Source organism: Ischnura elegans, chromosome 3 (assembly GCF_921293095.1).
Source record: "Ischnura elegans chromosome 3, ioIscEleg1.1, whole genome shotgun sequence".
Classification (NCBI taxonomy): domain Eukaryota; kingdom Metazoa; phylum Arthropoda; class Insecta; order Odonata; family Coenagrionidae; genus Ischnura; species Ischnura elegans.
In genome coordinates, this window is record NC_060248.1 from 98,769,322 (window position 1) to 98,786,630 (window position 17,309).

Consider the following 17,309-nt stretch of genomic DNA (forward strand, 5'->3'; position numbering starts at 1 on the left):
CAGCGGTGCGCCAGTATAGGAAAGATTGCACATAATAATTCTTAAGAAATTATGAGTAAAAATAAGCAAGGCGATTCGGTGCTTCTTCAATTCTCCACAAAAAACCGTAAGAAATAGCAAAATCCACGAAATTGATGATAAATCATGCTCGCTTCCATGCGGGTCAAGTTGTTGGGAAATAAAAGTCGCATTATTCTGTATTAAGCCCTACTCTAGCCATGATATGGGTACAGCAGTAATAAAGGACGATTACGCGGACACAAGATTATGGCAAGTATTTCAGAAAGCAAATATTTTGAAAATATTTCAAGCATTAACGAGATGAGATAAATAAAATTCTCGTGAAACAATTTCCACCTACCCACTCAGATAAAATAGTAGACAATAGTAGATAATCCCAAAATACACCCACATAACATGAGTCAGCATTTATCGATTCTTCTGAGTTTTCCTTCCATTCTCGGGATTCGGGCTAATAGAGTAACTTACTTCATGATAACCCACTCAAATCTACGGAATATTAAAAAGAGTAAACAGCAAGGGTTTCTCCATTTTTTTAAGTGAAAGTTTTTGATTGGTATTTTGTCTGCATTCTGCGGTATCTAGAATAAAAAAGCCGCCCTTTCTGCGTCTGAAGGTCAGCAATGACTACTGAAGGTTTTTTTTGTCCATTAAAGCTCGGAAATAGGGGGAAGGATATATTAATCGGATCATTTGACCGAGAGCTTCGCGAGTTTCTTATATTTTCGGTAATTAAGAGCCTTTCATGATTAGTACTAAATATCAGCTAATCCCGCTCCTTACCGGAAGATGAGGAAAGATGGCAGATAAGACAAAAGAACATGACGTGTCGGAGATCCGTCAGGGGTTAAAAAGAAGTCAGTCTTCATATATGTACGGAAGAGTATCTAGAGAAATGGACGTAACTCGATCAAAAAGAGCAACTTCCAAAGACTCCCATAAAGAACAAGTTTTGGTATGTTAAATGTGACGATATCAAACCCGCAGGAAATGAAAACTCAAAAAAGCTCTCTGGCTTAAAAATTCCTTCAAATAAAAAAAACACTTAAATATTTTCAGCTGTGATGACGCTTAGCACTACAATTTCGCATTGGACAACAAAATAGGGCTTCTTTGGGGATTCAAATCCGAAAGAAAGCTGGAGAGGAAATGCGGTTAGCAGCTTTCCTGCGGTTAGTGAAGCATTAAATCCTAAAAATCTTTGCATAAAATATATTTTTTTATTCTACTTGCTGAAATAGCGATATAATATTCATATCATTTGACTAAAATTCGAACAGTACGAAAATTGACCTTGAACAAAACACAAAGGCAGCGATTTCTATTTGAATTCAATTCAAACGCAACAAAATGATGTTTCATTTGATAGCTGAATAAATTGGCTTAGGAAATCTAAAAAGGCAGCAAAAGACAATATTTTTCATTGTTGCAATCAAAAATGAATCCTGGCAAAAAAAATTGTTTCACACGGACAAGTATCTAATAAACCCCTTTGATTTTTATAAGAAAAAACACAATTTTATGAAGAAATGGACGTATTTTTCTTAACTACTAGTAATTGACAAAAATATAGAAATGAACGAGATGTAAATTTCTGGTTATTTCTGATTACCATCGCAGACTTACTAACTAATTCTAGTCAACTTAATTAAACACAGAAAACCATACGAAAATATCTGTCGTGCTCCATGAGACTCGAGAATTCTAAACCCGAACGAAGTCGCAATAGCGTTAAAATGATAGTTCCGGATGACTTACGACTCTCCCGGCTTGAGGGGCTTTTTCCACGAGCCAGTCAGAACACTTCACAGTCTGGAAGCTTCATAAACGGCCCAAAGCGTAAATCTCGCGCGATTTTCTCAAGGATGGGAGGATATCCACCCTAGCGAGAGACTGGGTACGTATAGCGACGCATTATGCACTGCGCTTCGAGAGGTTTCTCGGCCCAAACTTCACGGCCGATATGCACGAATTCATTTTTTCTCTTCATCTTGAGCTTCTTCTGAAGTCCCTTGAACCATTTATTTCAACATGCATTTATACTCCAAGCACCATCCACCTGGTGCGAAGGGTATTTGAATTTTTCGCTTCTGCTGACAAAGACGTGTCGAGTGATCCTGCTATTAAAGGAAAAACAGCCTTCGGGCCGATGAGGACCAGTGAGTCGCGAGGGCAGATGAGTATAGTCGATTAATATGTGACATCAACGATATATACTCACGTAATAGACCGCAAGAGTGCTTCAAGAAAAGATAGTTCACCCAAGCTTAAAAGTGATATTTTTCACAAAATGACATACACATCTGTTTATGGCATTTCATACATGATCTTCAGTGTATGCAATAAGAATATTACATAGTATATAAAAACGAATAAGTGTATTCTTATACAGTAATTCATCCGCCTTTATAGCCGTAGACTCTGGGTAAAAAAATGTATGGGCCTTACAGGAGCCAATTGCCAATTAAAAATTAAGTTTCAGCCAATAATTATCGTGAGAATATTTAATTTACAATTTTTAAAACAAAAAAAATTTTCCTCACGCTCAATATCAATTCATGAATTCTAAATATAATCTATTCCTTTCATCTTTGTAGCTCGGTTATCTATATGAAAGTCCAAATCATAAAAACTAGCGTCTGTTACTTGTGATACGGCGTGTAAAACTTCAACTTTATCGTTTTCTACACATAATTGTATTAATGGGAAATATTCAAAAATTAATATGATGGGAGGATGAAAATCAAAAGAAGCGAATTCCAGGTAACACAATAATATCGCACCCATAATAATAAATAAATGACCGTAAATTACACTTGAATAAAATGTAGTGGTTTCATGATAATCTTGAACAGGAAAATACCTGTCAAAACTTTGGTCAAAGGTAACCCTGTGCTTTTGAAATGATTTAAATCTATTATTGACTCAAAAAATAGAAAATTCAGGCAAACATTTACATAAAAACCCTTGCATATAACGCTCTTTGAGCATTGATAGATTAACAGCCACCCTTCGGCCACTTAAATAAAGAGGCATTTTCATTCCCTCAGACTCTGCGTCTGAAGTCCCGTCCTGTAAAAGACCGACCGCTAGCAAAGGAATTGAACTTGATGCAAAAAATTTTCATAAATTCCGCGAGCTATTTCATGATTCAGCCGGGATGCATTACATTACGGCTCCGAGGAGAGGAGAGATTCAAGAGGAAGAAGGCTCATGGTAGGGACTTATGCCTGGCTATGAAAGGCTAGGATACCTCCACGAAGGGATCCATTTCAATCCAACACTGACATCGCACGTGCGCTAATTAGAAGCACGACACGCAAAAGGATTTTTAGGGAAAATGAATTCACTATGAAGCTTTTATTTTTTTCATTTGTGGCCTTGCAAATGCGGGAGAAAAAAATATAAAAAACAAGCAGAGAACTGAGTAGCGTACACTCTGCCGAACTCAAGTAGGCCGGATGATGACATATTAATCCTTTTTTGCGTCAGCTACCTCTTCATGCATGATATTGGAAAAGGGATGAGAAATTGAATGTGAATCCCAGAGCTTATGCTAACCTACTGGTTTATAAATAAAATGTTACCATCCATCAGTATTTTTGTTTTGATGTCACGGTGCTTCCATGATCAATATTCACTTCATAAAGAGGATGAAACGAGAGCAATTATATTATGAATATAGAGAGTGAATGGAAAATATCTTATCATTTTTATCATAAAAATAGGCAATGGACGCATAAAAAAGCTTACATTCATTCCAATAGGAATCACCCAAATGGCATTGACGTTACAAATTGCAAACATTGTAAATATTGATGTTATATCAACGTCAAGAGAGTCATGAAAAATTATCAGAGGGAAACATACAATAATGTTTAATACCCACTATATTTCTGTTCATTAAATTCAGAACTTAAAATATATAACTCATTCTTATAATAACAAGCTGCGATAACTTTTGAAGTAAAAGTCATAGATTAAACCAGATGATAAAGCAAGTTTTGAGAACGATTTACGAGGCAATATAAGCTTTTTCCTAAGATCAATATTGAGATGAGTGAATTCACATTTTTATCGAAATAATTCATCAATATATTACAGCACTAGTATCACAATATCCTTGAGGGAAACCCAATCCAATTTTTATGGGCCACTTTGGAGTTGAAGTCATATATCTCTCAATTCATCGCATCTGGAACGTTATTCTTTGTCATGAGTGAGTGACGCTCACCAGTTGTGTTCCTCCCAGAAGCTTGACAGAACATCACATTACTCAACAAAATGGTTTATTTCTAACGAAATGTAACCACCTTTGTAACTTTGGGAGATAATATGGATTCAGTTGCCCGTAAGAGAGCGATATCTGTAAAAGCCCATTCAAAAGCATGTTTCTTATGAAATAATTGGAGCCAATATTTCAAAATCAAGAAGAGACCTTATTAGATACTGTACCTAAATCCACCCAGACACGGAAAGCCTATCTTAAGGCCTTAGATATCAGTAAAAGAAATTAAAGTATGCATATTATCTTACTTCGGTCAAAATGTAGATGGGCGATAAATCATCATGATTTATGAGACGGGCAATACACTAAAACTTTACTTCAGAAGCTAAATGATGATGTATTGTAAACTTGATACTGGTTTTCCTCCTTCATGTCTAGAAGAGATTCCTTTTATAAAAACGAAAGATTCAAACAGAAAGGATTTCAGATAGAAAACTGCTCGGCCCTTTAAAATTATAAAAATGAGTGAAAATAAGCTTATTTGCTTATTTAGGACGAGATCTCCCGTGCCGATATCTCAGTGAAAGAAATGATTGAAAGCAATTCTAAATGCGAACTCCATGAAGAGATTACTAAACTAAAGGCGAAGATTAATAGGCGATTAAATATTTTGACCTTTGTAACAACGAAAATGAACTGTACACGAAAGAAGGAAAGAAAGGCTGTGACCGAGATGGAGTAAGGGTGATAAATGAGGGTTTTAATGGCAAGATTTTTCAGTCTTACCAGGCAGATGGCCTGGGTAGATTGTTCTCGGGTATTGTATCTGGTCAATGTGTCCGTACTAGCCAGCGTTTCTTTGGAATACCTTCCCAAACACTGAAGTTGTCTCCATCTCCTCCTGTCCAAGACATCCTAATTAGATTCCTTTTACCTTAAAATATGCCCGATGCTATTCCCCCTTCTCTTTAGAATAGTTCTCAATAATTTTCTTTCCTCCCCACCTCTATCCAGCGCCTCCGCGTTCACTTTATCAACCCACTTTACTCTCACCAGCCCCTTTTTTATAACCACATTTCAAAAGCGTTGATTTTCAATGCACCAAGCCAAAACATTACGTAGGCACGCGGAAGTCAAAGCAAGGACTCCCCAGAGAACTTGTAAAATATCCACCGAGAAAATCCGTACCGTCGATAGCCTAAACCCTATCTCCCAAGAGCGAAGATGTCTCCGGAAGATCAAGCACGTGGGACAGACACACTTCCACGTTGCGAAAATTTGGCACACTCGCCCCGATAATAGCGCGGGGATGCTTCACGCTCATACGATCAACATGGAACTCAAACGAACGTCTCACAAACAGAATAACGCCCTGAAACCCGGATAAAACCTATCAATTAAGCTAATCGTTTTCCTCGAGAGAGAGAAAGAAATCATCTTCCGCGTCGCTTTCTCATGAAGGGACAATCTCACCACTCGTAAAAATTCATCTCATTTTCGGAATTTTCATCAAAAGAAGGGTCAAGATTGCTACCCTGTCGCCTTAAATGCCTCCCCACTCCACATCCGGCTCCTCCCACTTGCTTTACGGCGCACTTAAAAATGAGAGCCGTAAATCCCGAAGACTAAATAAATCAAGGCGGTGGTGGAGGGTCGCTGAGCCGAGCGCTCCTCGCGGGACACCGACGGGAGACGGAGGGCTGTGATGATGGCGTCAATGATAATAACCCGCACCCAACCGAAAGGGCAGGATGGGAGTGTGGGGGAGGTCGCCTCGCATGAGGAAAATAACCGTTTATGAAAGGAGGAGAGAAATGACTCGGAAGTTTTAAACGGAATGTCTTTTTTATATCCCGGATTTATGGGCGGAATTTCGGGTTCTCCCCCTCCTCTCCCCGACCGACCCACCCTCTCACGGCCACTGTAGGTACTATCATCATCATGTGCAGCGAAGGAGTCGTGAATCACGCACGGCGGCGTTTCTTATGGAGCACATAAGACGGGGGTCAACTCGAAGAAACCAATCTCGAGGTACTGAGGAACCAGAGGGTCGCGTAAAAGGGTGCGCAAAGGGGTGGACGGGGGAAATCCCTTTTTCTTGAGACACCAAAAGCTCAAAGTGCTTGCTCCCTCATTCCCATTCGAACTGCATTGGCTTTGGTTTTTGGCAGAGGCAATCATAGCTGAGGTAATTTTGGTATTGATGTAGATGTGGACAATGAAGGGTGGGGATAATCCAATATGATTTTTGAGGCTGATAATGGTAAAGCCTGTATACAGGTAGTTTTTGTGGAATATCATCAGCGAGATCATCTTATGCATGCAGAAAACTCTCACCAGTGCACACGAGAAAAAATCTAGTAATAACAATAATAAATAACAAAAAGGATTTCAGATGCAAACCTGCTTGGAGATTTTAATAAAAAAATTAAGGATTGATAATAAGTTTATTTGCTTATTTTTGACGAGATCGCTCGTGCAGATAACTCAGTGAAAAAAAAGGATTGAAAGCAGCTATGAACGGAATGCTATCTCTATGAAGAGATAACTTGAACAGACGTCTAAATTTGTATCTCCAATTTAAAATTTTTTACTTGATTATTTGAGGTAAGGGTGGATAATGAAGGGTGGGGAAAATCCTAAATGAATTGTTGAAATGAAAGGTTCATACACCCTGTACATATGCAATTTCTGCAGAAATCAGCGAGATATAGCGCTTTTCAAGCAGGCAACGCTCACCATTTCGGGCAAAAGCAAAACATTGCGAGGGGGGTTATTCACTTTGTACGAATAATAGAAAAACTAGAATACGGATTCCCAGGCTCGCATTGATCTGCTCTTCATAGAAGTTGCCCTGGAGACCACCGCACACACCATCCGGAGGAGAGAGTACTTAAAATGCTCTCCACACAGTGCCAATGCAAGGATCAGACCAGTGGCGTAAATAGGAATATTCTTTGGGGAGGGGTGAAGAGGCCTAAGGGGTGATCCCCCCTCCATGGAACGGAGGTTCGGGATAAATTTTAAAAAATGACATGACTGGAATTACATTTTATATAATTTTGCCACTAAAAAATTAACTTTAAACAGATGCAGTTACTATACGTCAAAACCAGACAATAATTTCAATTACTTTTTTTATTTCTCTGAGGCTTTGGGGGGGATCTATCTCCCCATCCCCCTTAGTTACGCCACTGGATCAGACACTCTCTGAAAAATCTCCAACAGCATCATAGAATAAATACTTCCCATGAGAAGCGTAAGTCCTTTGGAGTGTAGACATCCTAATTAGGGGGGGGGGACAGCCTCCTCGGTCACCTCCTTTATTTACACCCCTGTGGGGACTACCATTAGCAACTCCAAATACTGGTTTGGACCCATTGCGGATTGTAACCTCGGTGACGAGAGTCTATCGCACCGGTGAGGACACCTCCGAAATCATTTTAAAATTCTGTCGGGCGATTTCAGCCCTTTCTGGGTTCACAGCTCTTTATCCCTCCCGCGTACTTAGGTTAAAAACGCTTTCCATTAACTTATGATCGATAGTAGGTTGATGGGGGAACATTCACTCACTATCACAAATTAGAAGAGCTCATGTTAAATAAGTCACCTCATGATGGAATATCACTAGGTGCTTTCCCCGCGAATGGTTTTCCTGAACTGCTCCTGAGTTTTTTGCCGGGTTGATGTCTCCGTAGACTTGGAAGCAAAGGAAAATTGGTTATTTGTTTTCCGGCAGAGAATGAGCACGCTTCTTGATTCGGTGCTTAAAAAAATGCTTCAAGAGTAGGGGTACAGGCTAATACCGTTGACAACGGTAAATTTTTTCCTCCCCTTAACCTTCATTCACTATCAACTCGCCAACAAAATGAGCATTATAGACTTTTCTTCTACGGTGTAAATGACCCTTGCTGACCCCCCCCCCCCCCCCCAGAAACCATACAACAAGCGGAATCATCATCAGAGAGATCAATCCTCTTACATTCTTTAGATTAGTCAACACGCGTCAAATCAAACAAGAGCAAAATCTATTGGGGAGAATCTTCAATTTGCACAGGTAAAAAAAAAGAGATTTTAAAAAAAGATTCCATTTCTTGATTGCCAATTTCGGATGGAGGTAAAATACTGAGCTGCTTCTCACTCTAAGCGAGAACGCTTCCTTATCATTCGACATGCCCATTAAATTTTTCTTTAAAGGAGCTGTCGTAATGCGTTGCCGATCTCTTCTCTCGTCCCAATCCCTGCGAGAAACTGATTACTTTCTTTATTCTTCGTTACAGAAAATTCCCATTTTTTCACAAAAACTCACGCATATTAAATCCTGGAGAGCCCATGTCCCAAAGATTCATTTACACGAACTTGAGAAAAGGGAGGAAATGGCAATGGAAGATTAGGACTGAGAACATTTTCCGAGTGTAAGCACATTAATCGAAAATTTCTACCCAGTCTGGCGTAAGGGCGAATGGAAAAGATAAGGATCTTGGAGACCATCTTTGTGATAGTCGTAAATTTTTTTCTGAAATTGGCAGAAGTTATTTCAAAGAATTGAATTTTTGTCAATAACCCATACACAAGATCATTGCCTCTACATTTATTATAATCTATTTTAGGGATTTTTACAAAGTTTTTTTAACTTCACATGGCGACTCTCTGTTCAGTGGAATTTTGAAATTGATGAATTGATGATAAACTGATATCCCCGTATGATAGAACTTAACTTTTAATGGAATATTAATTCCAGATGACAATTCATGCTTAATATAGTTTCATCTCAATACGATTCTTATATTATTTTATATTAAAATCATTTATGACCACATTTCCAACTCCTCATTGTCATGATCTACTCACCTATCACCTATTCTTTCTGTTTTTTGCTTTTTTCTTCCTCTTCCTAAATCACTTCACAATTATTTTTCACCCAATAACCGATGATTCCATTACGAATTATAAGTGAAAATTTTGTCTGTGGTTAAGTTAGCTATTTATACCTATAACACTACAACTGCAACCTCTTTCTAGGTAAAAAAATCGTTTTGTTGATTTTTTCTGAAATTCAGACAGTAATATTTGCAGACATGAGACTTTCTTAGCCAATAGTGTGTCGGAAATGCAATTAATTCTGATCTTGAGCTACTTCCTAAGAGCGGAAATGAAGATCATAATGTGAGTAGAACTGAGTACTGTCTCAAGCAAACATATGAACGATACGATATAAATGGTCTTCTTCTCCCTTGTGCAAATGAAATCCTATTGGAAAGGTTTTTATGTGCCAACTGTGCGCCTGAAATAATAGAAAAATTTTGCCGAAGGGAAACTTTCTCCGAGTAGTAACTATAATGCTAATGAAATTGCAAAAAATAGTCTCCGGGTGAATCACATACTTATTAGCGGCCATCAGAATCGTTTCAAACGATTTTTATTTCTATTTCGCTAAAGGTATACTACCACCCCTCGGTTCTTCTTCGTACCCCGCACGAGATTAGGAATCTCTACACTGTCCCAAAATTACAAATACACGAGGGAATCACAACCTTGTTTTGCCTTATCACCGAAATGCCATAATCACGTATATTGCAATGTTTTCAAATGATGAAAATGGACGATATCAAATATATTAAAGTACATTTTTTAATAAACGATGTGTCCACTCGAGCCGGGAATGAATGACATTCGAAAGAAGACCCTATTCCATTTTTGCACCCTCGCCTTGGTAAGACTGTTTATAGTGTGGTATTTTGGAAAAGGGAAGTGACGCACCTTAGACATCTGAGGGAATATAATTTCTGTAGGACTTAAGAAAAAAGAAAGCATTTAGAGAATTTTCTAAAATAAATTATTGATAACAAATTTTGACCGATCCCATAAAGGTAATCTAACGAAAAAGTACGAAATTTAAAACGAATAAACACTCTTATTTTTTAATTATTCCTTTTCCATCTTGCACTAACTTTCCATTTTTCTATAAATTCTCTCAGATCCCTTGCTTACGTTGCCATGGTAGAATTTGTTGAATAATAATTAAATCTGACAATCGACCGTAAAGGACGTGTTCGCTAATTGAATACAAGATAGTGAATTGAAGTGAGTGAGCTTGCTTCAAGTGAAATAGAGTCAGCTTGTAGTAACTAACTAAAGTTATTGATATAATTGAAGAAAATATCGAGTAACCGTCACTATCGAGTATCCTGAGTATCGAGTCACCGATATTGGGTTTTCAAGAGAAAAACCAGGTATTGTGGAAGGCTACACTGGCACTTGGACATATTTACCAGTTAAGCATGGGAAAGATTTTGTGTGAGTAAAAATCATATTATTGGTCATAAATGCCACTGGAAGATTCTGAGCCAAGCCAAAGCCTAAGCCAATTTAGAATTGCGCGCGGATTTAAAATATTGAACATGGGACTGTGGTCTATAAAATATCCCTCATATAAAATTTTCTACTTATATTATTATAATTTAAATAATAAAGCGCAATGATTTTTAGTTTATTAAACAGATTTAGCATAAAAATGACTCATAAATACTTGCAATTCTAATTATTAACATAATATTCTATTCTGCTCACAGTTTCCATCGACGATTTAGAAGAAATTGGTCCTTATCGATACTATATTAACATTTTTCGTAAGTAAAGGTTGTAACTATTCGGCGCGACCAGAGTTGGAGCCCCTTATTCGCCAATTGGCGGATTGGCGGCGGTTTCTAGAACTATTTTTCAATACAGTCTCACACACTTCTCTGCAAAAACTATACCAATCAGTCACTGTTTTATCCGTCACTTTCAAAACTGCCATATTGTACTTTTGCATACACTGCCTTAACCATTGACTAGTCAATTTTAAAATTTGACCTGTACTTAGATGACTATTTAAAAACCAAGAACCCTTTCTTACAGATCGTGAACATTCATGCGGATTATTTTGAGTTTGATTTTCTACATACCCATTCATACCCATCAGTCTTCTTTGGTCTGTTAGTTAATTTCATTTGCCTTTCACACTTAGGACATTCATAACTTGACGCAATCAAACCTTCATTTTTAGATTCCACTTAAATCGCGCAAATATTATAATTCACAGCCTGCATTAATTTTTTCCCAGGTAGAAGGCAAGAAAAGCCAAAGTGTGGACCGATAAATCACAAGGAAAGGTAAGTGCATGAATTTAATACATCTAGGTATAATGCTGGTTTGCCTATAATTTAATCCTTGGCTTAAAATAATATTTTAACCATTCCATCGCCCTTATCCGCGCTCCTTTTCATTTAAATGTGAATCAAATAAGGCACATGAAAGTGCTTAATCTAGTCACTAGATTCATGTTAAAAATGTATTTCTTTGGAATATTTCTTTATAGACACTTTTTTGTTTCTCAATCAATGGCAGTAATAGTAATAAAATCGTAAATTTTGATGTGTTTTAATGGACAGAGAACCGGAAATTTCAAGACGGAGTTGGAGATCCTTGGTTCGTTCGGCATTTGGTTTCTTCCACGACGAAAAGCATGAGACAACGGAAGGGAAGAAGCCTTCAAGTACGTCAGCTATCCAACTGTCCCTAAATCAGTAATGAAAAGGGTTTTATCAGTTTATATTGACTTTTCATCAACGATCATTTCCAATAACTGTATTCCCATCCCGGACGCATTCGCTGAAGTTTTTAAAAATTCCTGTGAAATGTGCGATACGAAATGTGCTATACGCCCTGTGAAATACGCTATACGAATGACCTAATGGGCCAAAGCTCATTTGTTATCCTCTGTAATCGAGGTTACAAATAGGGTGGTTTCCTATTATTTTTTATTGCCTAAATCGAAAGATTATTACTCCTGGAATACGTATTTCACGCTTTTAGATTTTTAAATGACGATATCTATTTTTCGCGATTAAATGAAAAGTGAAAATTTTCAAGCACGCGAAAACGCGACGCGTAAGTATGAATGCCGGGAAATCTCTCCGTACGACGTATTTCTGGTTCCCGCTGCCGCCCTGTGAGGTGACCTTGAGGCGAGGCTTAGCGCTGATACGACGCAGGCTGCTAGCGGGTAGCTGAGTACCCTGCTGGCTGGTAGCGCTTGGCTTAAATAAGGATTATTAATACCTTATCAAACGAAGAAAACTTTCCGACCTTAGCCAGTTTTAATAAGTGATTATTGAGACATGTTTCCCTGAGCTCTGCGCCTCATGCATGCATTGGTAACCTCAGACGATGTATAACTCCTATCTTCTCCTATAGAAACTAGGTCCATGTGACGTCACGTGGTATTGCATCGCATGGGCGCCAATCTGGCCCTTTTCAAATGAGGATAAAAATGGACCATTGCCATTCGTCGAAACCGGTATTTCTAAAACGAAATAATTTGTGTATTATGAATACACTAATGGTGGGTAACGAATCGCAATCAATGCCTTTCGTTTTCTTTGATGAAGGAAACTACCCTATTGAAGAAACCTGTATTTTTCCGATTCTCGATCCGTTGCTAACTTCTAGAGCTGTTCCCAACAAAAAAAAAACGTCGACGGCCGTAACCCTTTCACAATTAAGTTGACGTCACACAGTGGGCTAGAATCGGAAAAAGCTGGCCAAAACCTCAAAAATGATTTTTTTGAGCTAGGAAGTTGAAAATTCGCATACATGTTTTCAAAAAAATTGTACGTAATTTTTCAGATTATTTCTTCCCCTGCCTTCACGTTAACAATATATTGAGGTCAAAATTGAAAACAAATTTAGCGAAAACGAAAACCCTCGATTTTTTTCTGAAAGTTGCCAACTTTATCCTAGTGCAGTGGTTTTATGAATATTTTTATTGACGAAACTGTTGTTGTGTTTTTAATTAACACTTTTTTTAATTTGGAGGGTTTTTAAAGATTTTGTTTCATCATTAACCATAGATATATAATAAAATGGCGGAGCCTGTTATCAGCCAATTTTTTACATAAACGTAGAGAAAAAGTACATACTGCCACCGACTTCCGCCAAGTGACTTATACCATGTCGTTCTATGCAGCTTCTACCTTGTGAGTCTAAAGTAAAATCTTGCATCAACTTGCAACCCCGAATTTTAAATCGTTTTTTCGAGCGTGCGGTCGACTCAGGTTCTGGCCGGCGGCGGCGAAGAGTACAGCGACGAGGCAAGCGTGTGGATGTGATAAGCCACATTCACGTTTATATCTGGATTAGATATAATAGAGATTGAAAATAACCACCAGGAAGTAAAATTAATAAATATTGCTACGAATGACTCTTATTATGCAAGCGCTGGTCACTGAATGAGGTACGCTGAAATGCTTTCTTTTTTTGAGTGCGTTCCATATACTTCTACGGAGAATGGATTTACATCGTGTCCTAAACGTAGAAAAACTGATTATTTTATTAACAAACAAACTCTCTTTCTAGTAAATGGCCGTCCATGATCCATCGCCTCCATTTCCCAGACCCCTATACCTATTTAAAGGTCTACCGGCAAACGAGTGGTATTTTGCCGAAATATTTGCGGGCATATTGTCTCTTTTCTATTGAAATATACTTTCACAATTAGCTGTGATTCTGGTGCGATGTCTCATGGTTATATTTGTTGTGTTCCTGCTGCTTTTCCTGTAAACTGAATGCTTCGATTTTTTTCTGTGTTGGTCAATTTCATATGTCCAACTGTAAAAGAATTCCAATTCTATTTTATTCCAATATAATAGTATTCCATTTTGACTGCATTTCAATTAATGTTTACTTAAAACCTTTTTGCTTATAGTCTTTTTGTCTTATGATTGAAAATTTGAATTTATTTCCCTTGATTTCGGATTGTACTTGTAACTTCACTATTTGTCTCATTTTAAGTTTCTGATTCGAACACGATCTTTTCCATCTTGTTTCGTATTAATTTTTATAAATTTCTCTCTATAATTCCACCTAATTTTAGGTTCTGTTTAAATTTTTGTAAAAACCTTAGGTATAAATATTTGCCAATGGAATTTCACGTTTTCAACTGCATGATATCCTATTGAAGTAAACATCTTATGCTATGAAACATTTACGTGACTAAATATATTCCTAAAAAGTTGCGTATTGGATCAGATTAAGATAGTTGTGAAGCATTCTTGAATGGATTTTTTTTAATACTTGAGGAAGTGGAATGAATGTTCAAGAGTGAACAATTTCTTAAGCATGGTGGGAAATGGCTGAAGACAGTAATTGATTTTCCGAAAAACTTTTTTGAGTGCTTGCAGAATATATCATTCTTATCCTGTATGTTTATTAAGTTTTTATCCTTGATTTTAAGTAATCTATAAATATTCCTTATGTGGCATAATATACATATTGCTTTAGTTAAGCAAGTGCAGGTGGACGTCCAGTCGTATGTTTTCAGTGTTGACGAAAAGGAGGAAAACGAAATGCCTTAGATCCTACCGTTCCGACTAAGTTCTTTCATTTGAAGCAGCGATGAATTTAAAGGAAGAAGGCAATGAGCTACTAAAGCTAAGCTACTAAAGAAAGCTACAATAACCACACCTCAGAAGCAAGAAGGACCCTTGCCAAGTAGAGAAAATGCAACCCCGAGTATCATTTGATGCCAGGTAATGAGGCCCTCTCACTAAGTAATTATGTCCATGCAGCTCACAAAATTTCAGTGGAAGGGTCTTCGAAAATTTGTGAAATGCCATGAACATGGGCAAAAGTCTTCTGGATCATACTGCATCTCGAATCATACGAGCATTTCTATAGATCCAAGTCTCTCGCCGCATATAAAGTGTACTTTAATTTGCAAATACGGCTTTGACAGCAGGTAGGACATGCGCAATATAACCACACGTGGATACGAGAGCCTACGCCTTTTAGGCGGCTTACGGGCTATTATGTAGATGCCTCATGAATTGTTGTTCCTGAGCTCCCTTGTGCCTCATCGTTTGGTAAAGGATGAAACAAGTACCTAATATTTAAGAGTCATCACAGATATTCTCGATATCCTATTTAATAGCCATCACTGACACTTTAAAAACAATTATTTTATGCTACTGATCCTACATTTCGGAATTTTTTGAGGTGTTCAGTAGATTATTTTAACCATTAAGAATCCCTGCAGTTCCTATGAGTGCTAACTATCAAATAAAAATCCATTTTTCTTACACAGCATTTGTGTTGTTATAACATTGAGGACGTCTATCATAAATTAACAACACGAAAATTTAGTACTGAAGACTTTTAAGGTGGTTAGAGCGGCATCGGCTGAAATCAAGTGATGTGCTCAAGCTACATATTATTTAGCAAAAGAGTAGCAAAAAAATTAAACAAAAGAGAACATAATTAGAAATGAAAAGTGATTGCCATTTTGGACTACAGCACAATGCAAACGTCGAAAATTATTTTTAAAAGGAAATTTTTTTTATTTACAGTGGTCAACTTGACTAAGTTCAACACTGCTTCCAACCTCAGCACACTGAACAGTTGACAGTACACCTTTACTAAACATTCACAATCTAAGTGGGTAAATCCTCATTTTTTATAAATATATTTATTTATAAACAAAATATATGTGAGACGCATGTAAAAACAGGGCAACTAAATATATTTGCGTAATTTAGACGCAGTCGGGGAGTGGTTTTCGTTTTGCGATGTTAATACCAGAGATCCCGGCGGCCGTCCAGCCAGTTTCAAGCCTCAAAAACGACACATGGGAATCCCTTTTTCTTTAAAAAAATCTTTTAAAAAATATGTGACTAGAGTTTCATTAAATTCTTGTAACTTTTACTGAGGCGCTACCTTAATAATATCAACGTGAAAACTTATCTTGTTTCCATTTCATTTATAATGCCACCTTCGTCCTGCCTTCAGTATAGTCCAAGGAGATGTAGCACAACTGGGCCACATATTTCAGGTTAGAATCATCCTGGATTTATCATCATTTCGTAATTTCGAATCGTTTAGCACTCATTCATGAAATTTTATAAACTGTTGAACCTGTTAATTTGAAGAAAGATTTTTTCGTATTTTTTGGACGGTATAAATTGTTCCCACAGATTTTAAAATGTATAATAAAGATAATATATGAATATTTATGGCTAAGTTCTAACAACACATATCTCAAATTCGGCCGGTGTGAGACAGGTATCTTAAAAAAAAGTGTAATAACATTAAAAAAATAAAACACAAGCAAAAACAACTCTGTTTGCAAATGAATACTTCTTTTTCAGTTTTATGAACTTTTGGTTTTTAATTTCAGTATGCAAGTAAAAAAATTATCGTTTTTCTGCTCTCCTGAAAAGTTGCTATTTTTGAGATACGTGTTGTTAGAACTTAGCCATCGATACGGTGATATATATATGCGGCAGATAAATACATGCCACAAGGTGGGTAAAATTTTTTCCCAGAATCATAAGCGGGTGATTTGTGTCCACTTCCTCATGATTCGGCAATTTATCATGTTAAATAACTCCGGAATTCAGAATTATGCATCTTCAGCCATGTATACAAAAGAAAATTAACCTGAATTAGTATAAGGAGATGGCTCAAGTAAATCTGTGGAAGCTGAGAAAGGAGGAGGTGGAAAGAAAGGAGCGTTCTAGATTCGTGAGTGGAACAGGATGGAGAAGGTGAAAAGGACAGAGGAGAAGAGGTACGACAAAGTGATACACGCGATGGATATACAAAATAAAACTTCTAGATGAGATACGGAGGAGGCAGAGGTTTTGGATGGAGCGAGTACTGAACAGGGAAGGGATACTTAAAACCGTCCTACAGGGCAGAATGTTAAGCAAGCGGATAATCGAATAGGTCTTACAGCGAACAGGCCTTATAGTATATTTAAAATGGAAATTGAATTGGGAAGGGCATGGTACTACTATCGGAGCGGGGATAAGGCTGAGATGATTCGCAAATTTTTCCGCGTAAACCGATTAAAATACCTTTTTTAACAAGAGGCTTTCTTAAATAACTGAAGATGTGCAGAGAATTATTTGCGCTCATTTCGGAAACAGCGGGAAAAAATTTTAGAGGCATAAGAATTCCACATTAAAAGTTTTACCTCAAAATTTCAAAAAAATCATTCAGAAATAAAAATAAAAATTCG